The sequence below is a fragment of the Peromyscus eremicus genome, chromosome 16_21 (assembly GCF_949786415.1).
Source record: "Peromyscus eremicus chromosome 16_21, PerEre_H2_v1, whole genome shotgun sequence".
Lineage (NCBI taxonomy): Eukaryota > Metazoa > Chordata > Mammalia > Rodentia > Cricetidae > Peromyscus > Peromyscus eremicus.
In genome coordinates, this window is record NC_081432.1 from 25,132,404 (window position 1) to 25,149,510 (window position 17,107).

The 17,107-nt window shown below is 52.4% G+C and overlaps 1 protein-coding gene across 1 annotated transcript in view; it reads left to right on the top strand.

The window, feature by feature from the left end:
• LOC131893821 (cadherin-23) overlaps window positions 1-17,107 on the top strand; it is a 309,989-nt gene that overhangs the window by 107,892 nt on the left and 184,990 nt on the right. The window lies entirely within an intron of this gene.

The window sequence follows — 17,107 nt, forward strand, 5'->3', positions numbered from 1 at the left end:
TGTGGAAGTAATGCCTAAAGTGTGCCGAGATTACAGACATTTCCAACGGGCCGCAGGCAACCGGGGCGGCACCAGTGGCTGAGGAAATAAATCCTGAAGTGTGGGGCCGGGGAGAGCTGATGCCTATCGGCCAGGCACAAGGCTGGTGCAGTGAGTCCCTGGTGCAGGTTAGAGGAGGGTAGTGGGGCTCAGTCCTTCATTCCCCATCCATCTAATCCGTCTGAGTTGGAGTCTCTTGGATGGGTGGCAGCTTGTCTCTTCCAGCTGGAGATGGAGCACAGTGGTATAGGGCATTTGCCTAAGATGGGCAAGGCCTTGGGTTCCATGCCTAACACCCCCAGGCTCCCCCAGATCAACCCCACACACATATGAGAGAGAGAGAGAGAGAGAGAGAGAGAGAGAGAGAGAGAGAGAGAGAGAGAGAGAGAGAGAGAGAATATGAATCTTTCTTTGCCCCTGGTGCTTTATCCCCTAAACTTGTCAAGTTCTGCCTGGTTGCACCTGAGTTCAGAACTGGCTGAGGTGGTCACAGGGAGGATGCCTCATTCGAAAGAACAGGCATCATTTAAAGATGTGGTAGGCAGCATAATGACTCGACCCACCCAGTGACCTTGTTACCTCACCTGGCCACAGGCAGGGCTTTGCTGATGGGAAGGCCCCATATTGTCTCCAGGGGGTGGTCAGACAAGATGGTGTGTGTGTGTGTAGGGGGGGGTTGCCATGCTGCTGGCTTTAAAGATGGAAATGTTGAAATACCATAGTGTCACGCCTAATACCTTGAACCTTAATCAAAAACATAAAACGTCTTAAAAAGATGGATGCAGACAGGAGCCCTGGGATGCAAGCATACTGAGAGCCCCCTGAGGCCTTCAGAGCACCCTGTCCACACCTTGATTTTAGCCCGGCCAGACCCACTCTGGGTCTCCGAGCTCTGGAACTCAAAGATGATACATTTGTGCTGCTTTAGGTCACTAAGTATGCAATGATTTGCTACGACAGTCGTGGGTCATAGGTACAGAGGGGCTCTGAAGGCAGACAGCAGGAAGGAGGGAATGAGTCTGATGACATAGTCCCCTGGCTTTCAGGGGACTCTGGTAGGGTTACTCCTCAACCACAATGACACCCTTTAAAACAGAGAGACCTAGGACCTTGGGACCAAGTGGCTGCCACCTAGACTTGAACTCTCAGGTTGTTGGGGGATGGGCAGAGGGGTCAGGTCAGCAGTCCAGTGCTGGCCCCACCCCATGCCACCTTGTCCTGACTTCCCTGCCCCTGTCTCCCCTGTAGAGGCTGGTCCTGTGCTTATCTTCCTCTGGGTGGAAGAGCTGGGCACAGCAGCGGTACCCAAGCTTGGGAGGCTGGCACTGTCTGTAGCAGCCTCGGGGACAGTAAAGAGGATGATGAGCAGCAGGTATGGGCACCCTTCCTGCTGACCACAGGGCTACCTCCTGCAGGGATAGGAACCCCCTTCCGACTGGGCTCCTGCTGGTCTGCGGTTTGTAACTGAGGTCTGTTGAGTCCCCAGGGATGGAAAGGCTGCCACCCACAGGGTCCCTCTCTTTGAGGTAGGAGGAATGGGGCTCCATTGACCATTGCCTCCCACACTTTCTGCCCAGCCTCTGTTCTTGTGGCTTGACTCAAGACACGGGGACTTACCAGATGATTGAAGATAAGTCCATTTTACAATCTGTACGGACCAAGGCTTAGGGATCCTGAATATAGGGAAGGCTGAATAACAATAGAAACGACAGTAATGAAGATGGAGGATGTCCCTCATTCGTTTACATTCCTGTCACAGTCAGCCGATGACACGGGGGTCTCAGTCAGCTTCAACAAAGTGCCTGGCAATGACCCTATGAAGTAAAGCAAGGTTTATTGCGCTGATAGCTTTGGGGCCCAGTATCCACACGGCACACTTCAGCCTCAGCAAGGGCTACCCCTTGTCTGCGTCACCTCACAGCACATGGTGGATGCCAATGGTGGGAACAAGCGATTACGTGTATAACCAGGAATGGAAGGAGGAGAGGCTGGGTTACCCCAAGCCTCTTTGAGGGTACACCTCCAATAACCTACGGACCTGCCACTACTAGCCTTCTGAAGAGTCTGCCACTAGCCAGTAGCAGCAGCCTGGGAACTGCATCTTTATTTTGTAGACCTCTTAGAGATAATCAACGTCTGTGTCATAGCAATAGGTTTAGGGTTATTCAGTTTCTAAGATGGACACCTGACCCCAGAGAGACCAAGTCAGACACTCATATCACACAGCAGAGCTGGGATCTAGAGCTCCCTACGGCTCCTTGTAGGTCATGGGGCTGGGCAGTGACCTGGAGCTTGTGTCACATCAGGGGACCATGCCTGGGATCCTTAGGAAACCTGCAGGGATAGCCAGGGTATAGGAGCTGGGGACCCCCAAGCCCTCCTTAGAGCCTTTATTCCAGGACTGGGGTCCTAGAGCTCTCTTGCTGTGTGTTCCTGGAGAGACTGCTCTGTCTATGCCAGCACTCACGCCTGCACACACCTCACTGGGTATCCGCCCTGCCTCCTTCTGTCCCAGTGTCTACCTCACGGGTCAGCGCCCCAGAGCGTTAAATCATGAACAAATCGGCGGCAGCCAGCAGGAGGGTAGGACGAGGAAGGGAGGGGACATGGCCATCAAGGCCATTAGCTAGCTGTGTGCTGGCCAGGCAGACGAGGCTCAGCTGATTGGGAAAGTGGCCGGCCTCCTCTTTTGAACATGGCTTGTCGGAGGCCTCTACGGTACGATGTGCCTGAAACACGTGTGGACCGTGTGTTTTCTGGGGATTCACAGAACCTGCACGGCTCACAGCCAGAATATCCAGTCCAAGAGAACAGTGCTCAGATGGACCCTGTTCCTCCCAGACCAGCAAGACTTGGAAATGTCCCTTGTGAAGGAGACAGAGAAGACTAACACACTCAGATAGGCACAGGTCTGCTGTGAGTTCTGGCCTGAACTACCAGACCAGCAATTAGCTTTGCTGGCCTTGATCTTCCTTATCTTAGAACCAGGGCAGTCACAAACTTACCTGTTTATGTAAAGCAATCAAGAACAGGGCTCACCTGGCCACAATGAGTGCTGTAGCAGTTGAGGAAGGGCTTGGGGACCCTTGTATGACCCCTGTGGTGATTGGAATTAGAATGGCCCTCATAGGTTCTATATTTGAATGCTTAGTCATCAGGGAGTGGCACTATTTGAGAAGGATTAGTAGGTGTGGCCTTGTTGGAGGAAGTGCGTCACTGGGGGTGGGCTTTGAGGTTTTAAAAGCCCCTTCTAGACCCAGTTCTCTCTCTTCCTGTGGCCTGTGGATCAGGATGTTGCTCTCAGCTACTGCTCCAGTATCATGATGATAATGGACTAAACCTCAGAAACTGTAAGCTAGCTCCCAATCAAATGCTTTCCTTTCTAAGAGTTGCCTTGGTCATGGCGTCTAAGACATCACTAGGACAACCCCCAAGGAGTAGAGGAGCCAATCTTGCTGCTGATTCCCTGTGAGAGCATTGGGGATTTTTCCATGTGTCTTTGGCCCTTTCATCCTGTTGGGCCTCTGCTTAACCATCTAGGAAATAAGGTAATAGTTTTTGGCTATGGCTGTAAGAAGCAGAGGGGCCAGTGTGTTCAGTGAGCCCCAGACTTAGGGCTCAGCTCTCCAGACCTGACTGGCCAATGCCAGGGCAGGGCATCTGGGTGACACTCCCATACCCAGGAGGTGATGGCTGCCCGCATTGAGATATGGACAAACATTCTGAGCTGTGTCACCCTGTGGGGCCCCTTGGGACTTGAGGCTTAGTGTTCTCACCCCAACAAAAGTCATGGGTCAGTCCTATCCCAGCAGCCAATGAACAAGGGCAGGGCACATGTTGGTAAATTGAGGTGCAGGACTTCGGGATACCCTGGACTCACCTGGTGCTCAGAACAAGTCCTTTCTGGTACTGTAATCCACAGGGCCTGGTAGGGGCTGTCAGCCGGGCAGGTCCATCCCTTCTGCACGGCTGGCCTCGCAGCCGGCCTGCAGCAGACACGGCTTTTTTGTTTTTGGTTAAAAAGCCTCATTGGAGCGTTATGATATTGCAATGTGAGGGTAATTGAGCTGAAAGCTATTCTCTTCCTGCAACCAGCGCGATAGGAGTGATTGAGGTGCCGGGCCTCCCCACCAGTCTGGGGATCCTGATGAAAGTTCCGTGCAGAAACAGGGATCTGAGCAAGGAGGTCCCTGATTTTGGGATTTGGGGCTGCCAGGCCGCTGGGCCTCTGTCCACCAGGAGCAGAGAGCTAGGGCTCCCATGGGGTTGGACAAATAGAAGATCCCCAGTGATAGGTCTTGGGAGGGTGGGCTCTGACTGTGTCCCCACATCCCCTCACCACTTCATTTCCTCGTAGAGCCTATCCCTTTTAAACTCCCCCTGCCCACCCCCAAGTCCCCTCCCCCCACATCTTTTTGTTCTGGAGATTGAATTCAGAGCTTCGGGGATGTTAAGGAAGTGTTCCATGGCTGAGTCACACTCCCAGACTCTTATAGGTAAGGTCTAGGCAAGCATTCTACTGCTGAGCCAAGCCCCCAGCCCCTTACCTCTACATAGGTTCTCTACTGTGAGCCACACCCTAGCCCATCCCTGGTGGATTCCAGGTAAGGCCTCTCCTTCTGAGCCATGCCCCAGCCTCTCACTGGTAGATTCTACTGCCATAGAGCCAGCCCCTCTTGACCCTACTGTGCTGGGTCTCTCTGCTTTCTGGCTCTCCCCCAAGTTGTAACCCACCTCCTTTAATGTTTAGACACCACAGTGTTTTCTAAGCCAAATGTTATGTACCTGTGAGTCAACCCAGGCACCTTGTAAAAATACAGTCTCTGATTCTCCAGGTCTGAGACAGGGCCCATGGTTCGGCGTGGCTTCCAAGCTCTCATAGACGCCAGTGCCCCTGGTCCTTCCTTTCTCACTTTGAAGATTAAGACTCTAGGAAGCCACCAGGGCCATGGGCTGAGGAAGAGTGACCAGGGCTCAGCTGTGAGGGAGCCCCCCCCACACACACACACACAGTGCCAGGAACCTGTTTCTGAGCAAGATGTCCCTTGTAGTTGTGCAGGTAGCACACTAAGGAAGGAAGTGTGCAACGATAAAGTACAGTCGTGACGCTGTGCTTGAAACTGTGCCTCCCGGCACCCCCTGAGTAAACCGAGGCTGCGCACAAAGACCTCCTCATCCGCTGCCCAGCCTCACATCTCCAGCCAGAATGTGGAAGTCCAAGAAAGAGACGGAAGTGCACTGTGTTTCTCTATCACGATTGTTTCTGGGCAGGGGGATATGGTTCAGTTGGTCGAGTGCTTGCCTAGCATGCATGGAGCCCTGAATTCAATAGCTTCAGCATCACGTCAACCAGCTATGGCGGCACACTCCTGTACTCTCAACACCTGGGAGAGGCAGAGGCAGGAGGACCAGAAATTCAACCTCACCATTGTCTACGTAGAGAACGTGAAGCCAGCCAGGGCTCTAAGAGAAAGAAAGCAGACAGCCCAACTATTCAGCACTTTCCTGACCATTGCCCACTCCCAGCTTGGAGAGCTGAGCCGGAGGCATAAGGACAGGAGGGGCTGCAAGGTTCCTGTTGAGGGGAGGGAGGTTCCCTAAGGAGCAAGATGCTCCAGCCAGCCAGCCAGCCAGCCAGCCAGCCAGCCAGCCAGCCAGCCAGCCAGCCAGCCATCTCCCTCAGCTGCACACACACGTACAAACTTGGACTTTCTGCCTGCTGGGATATTAACTGCCACCAAGCTGAAGTGAGGGGAGCCATTAATATGAGCTTCCTCAGAAGCAAGGAGCCGGCCCAGGCCAGGACTTGGCCCTTATCTCTGCCGACCAGGTTCTCTATGAACAGAGCTCTCCTGGCATGGGGCCAGGCCCCGTGAGGACAGAGAGGCCCAGCTCTCCTGACGGTGCCGAGTGGCCCAGCTGAGCTTGGGGCCCCTTCCCCACTGGAGCCACAGGCTTGGCAGGACCTCTCAGCAGGCAGAGCCAATGCCACAGTGCAGAGATGGGCTTTGAGTCCATGTCACACTCCTGATCTGGCCTGAGTTCTTCTTTCTCTTAGGTCACTGTGCCAGGGGCAGGTAGAGTACACAGGTGTGCGAGGCTGGGGTGAGGCCAGTTTGCACCTTCCTCCTTCAGTTCGAACCTCTTGTTAGAGGCTCCCACATTCCACACTCCGCCAATAGCAATGTGTCTGCAGGATTACTGTATTTCTTCAATTCTAAATGCCCATTAGCAGTTGTCATAAAACATGCCATTCAGAGTTATCTTGGGCCACAGCAAAGTGGCTTAGCAGATAAAGAGCTTTCCACCAAGTCTGATGACTTGAGTTTGAACCCCAGGACCCACACTGCAGAAGGAGAAAACCAACTCTTACAAGCTGTCCCTGACCTCCACATGTGTACCATGGCATGTACACATAAACACACACACACACACACACACACACACACTGTAAATGTAAAGGTATTCTTTAAAAGGATCCATCTGTGTCTATTAGTCTTGCCCCTGGGGACAGTGGCTGGGGATCCCCCGCCTGTCTGAGGGGCAAAACTAGGATGAGCAGAGATGGAGAACTGAGGATAGAGGGGCCTCTGTACACCACCCAGTGCCCTGGTTCTCCTCCTCCTTACCCACAGTACTTACATTGACACTTCCTGTGCAGGCAGGAAGTACCTGCATATATTTCCCATACTTGCCCTGGTTCCCCATCAACTTGATACTTCAAGGCCAGCCCCTTTGGATCAAGATTTCCTGCATATCCCAGCCTCTGAGTGTGAGGTTCAGAGGCAAAGAGGGGAATGGTGTTCATTTTCCCATCTGTACACAGACTTGGTTCTCAAATATTCCCATCGTATTGAGAAAATTCCTAGTCCTAGAGAGACTTCAAGCCGGCTGCTCTGGAGAGAGGGTCTCCTTCTGAGAGTGGACACACCCACAGCCAAAGACGGAAGCCACCAGGAAGGCAGGAAGAAGTATTGGGGTTCCCCTGTGGAACTCAAGGAGTTGAGCTAGTCTCGCTCCCTCCTTCAAAAGCAACATCCCTTCCCAGAAGCCCTTTGGGCGAGAGGTCTCTAGTTGATGAGCTTGTTCCCTGGTAGTTGTCTCACGTCCTCAGTTCATCACAGCCCATCAGCCTCTCAGTAGGCTCTCCTGCCAGCTCCCACTGTGGCGGCTGCAGAGGACAGACACTGGCCGAGCAGCCGAGCTCAGGGACCATAATGACCATGGAGAAGAGTCCAGTTGGGACAATGACAAGCCCTTCCTTGGGGGAATGGGTGTCAGACAAGGGGTAGTGGGGAGCATGTGGCACGCCGTGAGGTGAGTTTAATCCTATGGATTCTCAGTCTGGAAGGTAGAGCCTCGGCCTGGCTCTGTGCATTGGCACAGTCCCGAGGGTCACCTACAGCTCCTGGGTCCTAGATGGAGACTCAGAGGACCTGGCTCTGAGACCCTAGCCCTGAGCATTTCTTACTCTAAGGACTGGAGTGATCAGACCAGAAGGGACGACTCTGGAAGCCAGCAAGTACTTTCTATTACCCCCGTGTGCTGACTTACTGTCTGTCACTTATGCTGCTCCCCTCATGTCCTGCCTTCTCCTGGGTGACATCCCCATCTTGGTGCACAGATGCCTGGCACTGCCTGATTCACAGAGGGCATGCTGTGTGTGCTCCAGTACCACACCACCTTCTGAACTTGGTTCATTCTCTGCTGACAGTCCGGTGACCCTAGGGATCATTCAGTGTAGACTCACGCACCCCCTGCTCCCTGCTTTCAAAAAAGTTTTTTTTTATAATTATTTATTTAATGTGGAGTGGGTTGGTGGGTGGGTGTGGGCATCCATGTGGAGGTCAAAGGACAATCTGTAGGAATTGGTTTTCTCCTTCCACCATGCGGATTCCAGGGATTGAAATCAAGAGATTAGGATTGCAGCACACGGCTCCACCCACTGGGTCATCTCACTAACCCCCTCCTCCTCTTTTGAGACAAAGTCTCACAGTGGAGGTCCAGCTAGCCTATGGGACCCAGGCTGGCCCTACACTCCCAGTAATCCTCCTGCTTACCCTCCCAAGTGCTGAGATGGCAGATGCACCCCACTCCAACATCTGGCTCTAGCTCTTCCTTGTGCTCTAGGAGAGCATGAATGTCCTTTGACCCCTCCCAGGGTCAGATCCCACAGTCCATACCTAGCCAGCTGCACTTCATGGGCAATAAAACCAGCCAATATTTAACTGTCTTACCTTTCTATCGCTGTTCTAAGCTACCACAACCAAGACAACTTATAGAAGCATTTAATGGAGGCTTACAGTTTCGAAGGGTGAGTCCATGACTGTCATAGCAGGGAGCATGGCAGCAGGCAGGCATGATACTGAAACAGTAGCTGAGAGCTTACATCTGATCCAGGAGCATGAGGCAGAGAGAGAGCTAACTCGGAATGACAAGGGCTTTTGAAGCCTCAAAGCCTACCCACCCCTACTCCCACCCTGTGACACACCTTCTCCAACTGGGCCACACCTCCTAATCCTTCCCAAACAATTCCACCAACTGGAGACCAAGTATTCAAATATATGAGCCTATGGTGGTCATTCTCATTTAAACCACCACACTTACCATGACATAAAACACAGGCCTGCTCCCCGCCACCCAAGAAATCTTTCCCAATGAGGGAGGTAGGTAGACGCCCACGTAACTGTGAAACCAAGGCTGCTGGACCCATCTTGTACAAATATAGCCTGGGGCTGCAGAGGCAGGAGGTATTTGGACAGGTCACCAGTGTGGAGAACTTAGAATAAGGAACCAGTGTCCCAGGGGAGAGGTGGGACAGGCCAGTGGAGAGCCCAGCTTCAGAACGTTCTTGGTTGTTTGCCAAGCAGAATGAAATGGCAGAGGCAGAGATGCAGATGCACGAGTCTTGTCTTACCCACGGGTTGTTTTCACAGCCTTAGCAATGTCCAGCCAACCACAATCTAAAATACTCAGTGCAAAATTATAAAAAAGAAAGCACTTAAGTATTGAATGATGTCCTACTCCGAGGAATGTGATAAAAATCGTAAACTGTCCAGCTGGGATGTGAATCACCTTCACCCAGCAGAGCCATGCTCTGTATGCTACCCGCCATTAGCCATTTAACCATCTTGGTTACCTGATCAGTTATTATCCTACCACAGTGCTGTGTCCAAGTTACCCTTAGTTTTTTTCTCACTACATCAGTTGTTCTGTTATATTCTTTTCCTGTTAACCCCCTGCTTTGCCTAATTTATGAATTAAATATCATTGGTAGGTATGTGGGAAAATATAGAGAGTTGAGCCATTGCCAGTGTACCAGGCATCTTTTTACTCATCCACTTGGGGGTTTCTGGGACCTATCCCTGTAAATAGGGGATGGCAAGCTGCTGAGAATTCTCTCTGCCCTGACCCCACTCCTCATTAGAGGGCTAAATCTGTATCTCCCTGGATTGGAAAAGGCCCCATGTCCCACTTCCTGCTCCCTGTATCATTTTTTTTTTTCCCTGAGGTTTTGGAAAGCATTTCCTTTGAAGCTCCCACTGTCCCTACCTCATTCCCAGCTAGGGTCTGAATTTTAAGCACTCTATTTTCTTTACCGATTTTATGATAAACAGTCCTATGTTTCCAATGCCTTTCCTAAGTGTGTCAGGCTGTCCCTCGAGGCACTGTGAGTCCCTCCACTCTGAGATGCCCAATCTCTTCCCCACCCCAGATGCATGACTATTGCCACCTCCCACTGGCTCCTTTCAAGTGGCCGTCACATTTCCAGTCCACCCCAGATCCATAACATTTGTGGGCAAGTGTCCATCATCTCAAACTGAAACTGGGTCATGCTGGCTCCTGAGATACCCACAGAGCAGGTCCTGAAGCCCAGCTGGGTGTCTTCACTTCCTGCCTCCATCTCAGGTAGGATCGGTGCTGCCCCTAGCAACCAAGCAAGTGCCGTCTTTCATGGAAGAAAACTTTCCGCCCCCCTGGCACCCCTGCCTTGGTCTGATCCAGTCAGCTGTTGTTTATACAGAGATGAAATGATTGCATTTAAACCTCTCCGAGCCTGGTTCATGTATGCATGCATGCTTGCATTCATTCATTTGAGACAAAGCCTTGCTATGTAAGCTCATGTTGGCCTGGAATTTGTGATCCTCCTGACTCAGCCCCCTGAGCACTGGGATGAGAGGTGTGTGCTACCACATAAGGTACTGGCTTTTCCTTGGCTCACCTTTTAGTCCTCAGGTTCAGAAGAAGGTCCGACAGACACATATATCTCTATTTCTGTGCAATCAGCCACGTGAACTCCCAGAGTGAAGTAACCAAGAAGATAGGAACAGCTGATGGAAATGTTAGACCCCAGGGACCATTCAAGGCTTATTCTGTTGCTCTGATGGTGACACCTGGACACCGAGGCTAGGGTAGGAGTGGACATAGACTCCGTCCCAAAGACATGCTTGGACCAAGTGAGTGACTAGGCTCTGGTACCTCTTGGATTTGCATGCCATAAACTCTAGGAGCCCAGAGGCCCTGCCCAACTTGGCCAGACAGAGCAGAGGCCCTTCTAACCAGAGAAGCTAGCAGTGCCCAGCCAGATGTAGGAAGATCCATCCCCATGTCCCTTCTGCCCATGCAGGCTCTCAGGAGAGTGCCCTCAGGGCCTGGCTCCCTCTGAGCTGGCCCGTGTCCACTGGAGCTCTCCGGGGAAGTGTGGCTGGCTGCCTGCTCCATGGCCGGTCTCCTCCATCCAGACTGCTCATTGCACTTTTTATGGCTCGAAGCTGAGAATTTATGGAGCGGGAGAAAGACAGCGTGAGACTGAAGGAAGGGCAGGCCGGAGGGGGCGGGTGGATGGCACTTATAACCTCTGCTCGGGCTCAAAGACACTGTACAAATTATGGCCCGCGTCTCTCTTTTCATGCCCACTTTGCATTCCTGATCAGGTTGCTGACTTCTGCCAGGAGCAAGGTGAGCTTGGAACTTAACACACTGGAGCTTATCCCAGGGATGAGCAGGCTGCAGAGGCCAGGCCAGGCAGTGAATCTCGTGTAGGCTGGATACAGGACATCAGCTGCCTCTGCAGAGAGCAGAGGAAATGCTTCCTTGATGGACGGACACCCGTGCTAATGGGTTCTTACTGCTCAGAGCTCTGCAGGAGACCTGGCCTGTGTCTACCCAGGAGTTGGTGAAAATTTCCCAGGCCCCTTGGTACCTGGTCTGGGCTGGGAGCTGGAAGAGTCAGATTCCTGCTATGACCTCCCCTCACACAGGGTAGTGCCAGGTCCTTATTCTATATGCCAGTTGAGTGATATCACGTCTGTACTTGGTCACTGCCCAGACATGCTAAGTAGACAGTTCTCTCAGGGTGGCGTTGGGTCAGGAGACTGTGAAGTGCTGGTTACTGGGCAGACACGGTCAGCCTAAGGTAGTCCATTGTAATCACAGAGAATGAACACGTGCATTGGCCAAAGTCCTTGATTTCTGCACGGGACTGGCTGCCACAGCTCTGCCCTGTGTGGGTGTCAGAGGGCGTGTGAACGGGCGACACCGCAGGAGGGTTCTGTCTTGTGACAAGTTTGGGATGGGGCTACAGACTCATTTGTGGGGAGGGTGGAATTGAAGACAGAAACAGATCCACTGCCAGTAATCTATCCTTCTGCCCAAAGGGCCAGTGGGACAGACAGGCAGATAAAATGATGGGGAAGGGACTTGGAGATCAAAGAGGCAGAGCCCCTAGCAGCGTATGGGTAGAGGTGGTGGTAGGAGCTCTTTAGAGTGCAGCTAAAATGGGTGACAGTCCGGGTTGGGGTGACCATTGAAAATACAGGGTGAGTACCCTGGCCATGCCTTGAGTCCTAGGGGCCCTCTGCTGGTCTGGAAGTTTCCAGAACCTTTGGAATGAGTCAGGGCAGTTTGCCTGTATATCTTTATGCATGCTGGTAGAAGCCTGTTGCCACCCTTGACACCCTTCATTGAAAAGAACCACCCCGCCACTCCCCACCCCACCTTTCCAGCTTTCATGGCATCCACAGCTGAGGGCCTGGGGTGGGAACAAGGGGCAAGTGTTCCCCCACTGTGGAGCTCACAGCTCTGACCGCCACCCCCACCCCCACCCCCGCCCCCAAGAGCTGCTCGGCTCTCTAATTGAATAATGTGTGGAAATAATAGGATTTCTCCTAGAACCATTGGTTATGTTTCAGAGCCAAATCATAACGAGAAAGTCATTAGTAGTAATAAACACAGCGGAGAGCCAGGGACATGATCTGTCAGGGGTCTGACGGACGACCCAGCGGGGAGGGACAGTCATTCCATTTGCATTTCTGTAAGCTAGCGGAATGTCACCAACAACACCCCCCACCCCCCCACCCCCCCAAAAAAAGTCACAGTGCAAGAAAGCACATTAATCTGAGGGATTTGTCCCCTCCTGGTGTCACCAAGGCTGAGGACGATACAGCTGGTAATGGCTTTGCTTCTGCCAAGTGGCTCTTTATAGTTCCTTAAAAAACTGAATGCCATCAAGGTAATTGGCCCTCCCCATCTCTCCTCAATCAGACCGTCTCTGTAGAGCCCACTAATGAGTAGGACTTGTGGGCTTCTCCTGGGCTCGGGCTTTGGCCCCACAGGTTTGGGGGTGGGTTGTTTTTTTTTTTTTTTTTTTTTTTTTTTTTGACTCCCCGGCTGGCTGCTGAAAAGATCCAGGTAAAGCTGTCCCTGTTGTGCATTGGGGTCACCCCAGCATCCCACACAAGGTCCCTGGAGGGCCATGCTGTGACCAGCCCTGTGCTGACTTCTCATGTGCGGATGCTTGAGATAGAGGGGGGGTCTCATTATGGCACATAAAAATGAGGAGACTGAGCCCAAGAAGTATTTCAGTTAGCCATTCCCCGAGGGCTGGGAAGAGAGCTTAAACTGGTAAAGTGTCTGTCAAACAAGCGTGAGGACCTGAGTTCAGTCCCCAGCACCCATGAAAAAGCCAGGTACAATGACGCATGCTGGCAATCCCAGACCTGGGGAAGCAGAGGCAGGAGGAATCCTAGGATGCACTAGCCCGACAGTCTAGCCAAATCACTATCTCAGGGTTCAGTAAAGGACCCTGTCCGATGGAGAAGTGATTGAGGAAGACCCCAGACACAGACCTATCACCTCCACGCACACACACGTGTGGAGCTAGAATTCAAGCCCAGGGCAGCTACGGGCGTCTCATACAAAGCAGGTGTCCAAGAAATGTGTAAGTTCATTTTCCCCGGATTCTCTTAAGGGTGGTGGAGTGCTCAGCCTTGTCCCTGGGCCCATTCTCAGACAGGAGCAACTGAGGCCCAAAGTCAAGGTCACTGTCGCACAGCAAGGCAGGAAGGAGAGAGGCCTGAAAGTGTTACTCCACACCACCACCCCACGAGGTCACCACAGGCCATGTTGCTCAGGGAGGAAGTGATAAGTGAGTCCTTTTTCAAATGCACTGAATGTGAACCCTTAACTTTGAACTTCTCACACCTTCCAGAAGGTTCTAATAACTTGCCACCAGCCTTCCTGATGAGCTGATGGGGGGGTGGGGGGTGGGATGGGGGGGTGTTGGTGCCAGCCTGGCACCCAGCTATCCCTCTGATGACATCATGACCATTTCCAGAGAATCCCAGAACCTTGACCACTCATCCCCTCACTTACCCTGCATATAACATCTAGGGAAACTGAGGCCCAGACAAAAGAGGTTTGACATCGAGGGATGTGCTATTGGTGGAGCACTGGGCTCAAACTGTTTCTCTTCCTACGCGCCTGTCATGTACAACACAGTTGTTTCTTTCTGGTTCTTGGATTAATCTGATTGTCGCAAAACAGTATACCAGGTGAGGGCATCGGGGCTGTCTGATGGCAAGGTGAATGCTTTCTAGCAAATGACAGGCATCTACAAAAACTCCCTGCTCGGTGGGGATGTGCGATGTGCGATAAGCTCCCAGGAGCTGGCAATCAGTCATCTCAGTTTGTGTTTGCTTTTCTTTAAAGGAATGCATTTGTGTTCCTGAAGTACACCAACATACCGGTAGTGCCTGCCCCGCCATACCGAAGCCTCACCATGGTGTGGAGAGGTTGGCAGGGCACAGGCTCTTGGAGCTGGACTATGATGGGGAAAGTGAGGCCAGAAGAAATGACCCACTGAGTTCCCCATTCAGCAAGAGCAGAATCAGAACTGGGTGACGCATTGGAAGCCAAGATCAAAAGCTCTGGGCTGTTGTGTGACCCTGAGAAGATGGGTTGCCTGTCTCTGGGTGATCTTGGGAGATCCAGGTCCCTGACCCCTCTAGACTAGACCTAAGCCCCATGTAGAGTGGTGAGTGGCTCTCCCCATGCTGTCGCCCTGCCTTCTTGACACTGTGACTCTCTTCACAGCTAGTGGGGCAAATGGGTGACCTTGACCTACAAGTGGCAGATGGTCCTCTCCCAGGCATCTCAGCTAGGCTCTCCAAGTATACACACTGGTGTGTGGGGTCTCTAGGGCAGGACTGGCTGCTTGCACGCCCATCCAGCCTGCCTGCAGCTCGGACCCCAAGCTTCCCTAAGCAGAGAAGCAACCCCAGAATGTCGTTTCAATGCTAGGAACCAAGCAAAGCAACCATGCTCCGAGGCTCAGCACCCACTCCCTCTGCCCTTGTGGGGACCGATAGACACACGCCAAGCCTGAGGAACTAAATGACTCTAAACCAGAGTGCAACAGCATCCTTTATCCCCATCTCCGAGCCAAGTCTTCACCTGTGCCTCCTGAGGCTTGGACCACAAGCCATCCTCCCTCCCCACTCTCTCCCACCCAGAGCCGCTACCTGGAGGATGCACAGGTTCAAGTCCTCAGGCCCTCCAGCCTCCCTCTGCCCTCCCTTTCTTGGTCCTCTCCTCTCGCTCTTTTCTCTCCCTACTTGGTCTCTCTTTCTCCCCTTCTTCCATTCACCTATTTTCTGACCCCTTCTCTTCATCTATCTTCCTTCAGCCTTTTCTCCATCTCCTCGCCCCACCTTTCTTCCTTCTACACTCAGCCAGGATCCAGGTTGGAACTCTGGGCCTCTCTTTTACTATGTGCTGGGGATGGGGGGTGGGGGGAGTCTTGAGAGGGTAGCCTGGGATTGGCTACTCACAGAGGACTGGGGGGCACTCACAGCCTTGGATTCAAGTCACTAGGGGATTGGGATTTGCCTGCAGGTGGTAGAGTAAGGTGCAAGGCCAGAGGCTCTCTAGAAGACTGGAGTTTGTATTTTTCTGGACCCCTGGACATGCACTGGGGGAACCCAGGCACCCACCCACCCAGAGGAGAGCAGACAGCAACTATTTTCCTCACCCCATGGCACAAAATGTGCATGTGCTTTCTAGACCATGGTCACAGAATGTCCACTCTATCCCAGCATCCAAGGTCCAGAGCTACTGGTCCTTGGGTGAGTGACAGCAGCTGGTATCCCCCACACAATGCCCACATGTAGGCTCTTGTTGATGACCACACCATTGTCCCAAGAAGTTCTACACTTGTCTCCCCAGTAGATAATGGGGGCCACAATATCCCCCCCCATTTCACCCCTTCCCAAACCACTTTGGACAATGGCAGGAGAGAATGTCCCAAATGTGACAGGCCAGACTCTTAGAAATTGAAAGTCTCCACTACCTTCTCCAGCCCGTGCTGGCTGTGGCCCCACCCAGGAGTTCCCAGCACTTTCAGGGCTATCCCACCACTTCCGGGGCTAGTAACCTCATAGTACCAAGTGACTTCCCATCCTCCCAGGAACTGAGATGATGGCTGCGGGTCCGACAAGGTCCTACACCATGCCTTAGAAAGATGGCTCCCTCTGAGCATCCCGTTGCTGTTTCTGTCCCTGAGCCTGGACTCTTGAGACCTTAGTCCCTCCTCCAGTCCTTAGGCATCAGGAAGTGGGTTCAGAGAAGGCCCCCCAGCTCCCCCCAGCCTGGCTTTCCCTGCCACAGAGCAACCGCTTGCGAGCACACACACTTCTCATGCAGCTTGCAGCCTCTTTGGAAATAGACAGTCATCAAGCTCGTATGGATCCTTCCAGCCCCCTTCTGTCCCTAATAATCCCTCCTCTGGGGTGGTATCGATTCTCAGCTGCAGGTTGCCTCTTGGTATGCGGGAGCCTGGTTTGGGGTGGATAAATCGCTGCGCTGTCATCTTCACGCAGCAATTACCCGCTCTGATTCCTCTCCTCCAGCCACGCAGACACCCGCTTATCGACAACACACTCAAGCCCCAGCCAGCTGGGCAGGGAGCCCGCAGACCTGTAGGAGCAGACACATTGGCAAGGCAAGCTTAGACCCCTGGCTCTGAGCTGGACGGACGCAATGGGGAGGTGTGTCCACCAAGCTGAAGGCATTAGGAAGTCGAATATTCACTACAGATATTGAGGTACTCCCACAGGAGTGTAGGTGGGACGCCACATTTTTTTCCTGGGACTCTCTTGTATACACGTAAAAAGAGAACACCCAGAGACTGTTTCTTCGTCCGGTTCCCTGCTGGGGCTTGGAACCCGGGCCCAGCTTAGAGGTTAATGGACATGCCTATGAAGGACCACCTAATAAGTAGTTAGGATTCTCCTAGGGTCTCTATTGCAACCATGAAGCTTCCTGGCTACATGAAAGCAACTATAGACAGTATATGATACAGGTATGTCCAGCCTAGGACCCACACACTGAATGCAAACCCATGTGATCAAGGATAACAACAAACGTGGCCCAATGTGTGACTGTAAACTTACTAAAACATCGTGAGTTGTTTTTTTGTTTGTTTGTTTGTTTTTCTCTCTTTTTGGTAACCCAATTGTATGAGTCTTGTACATGAACTTTGGAGATGACATCATAGCTCAGCATCCCAGGATTGGACACACCTGAAAGATGCACAAGCCTGGCTGAGTTCCAGTGCTAGGTCACAGCTGCGAGCTTGAATCTAATGCAATCTCCATGCACCATGAAATACTCTTCCCGTTTTTCCTGCAACACACGAAAACATGTAGAAGCTGTTCGTAGTTAACAGCTTGCACAAACACAGGCTGTGTGGTCCAGCTTCAGCCTCAACCATAGTTTTCTCGCCCCTGAT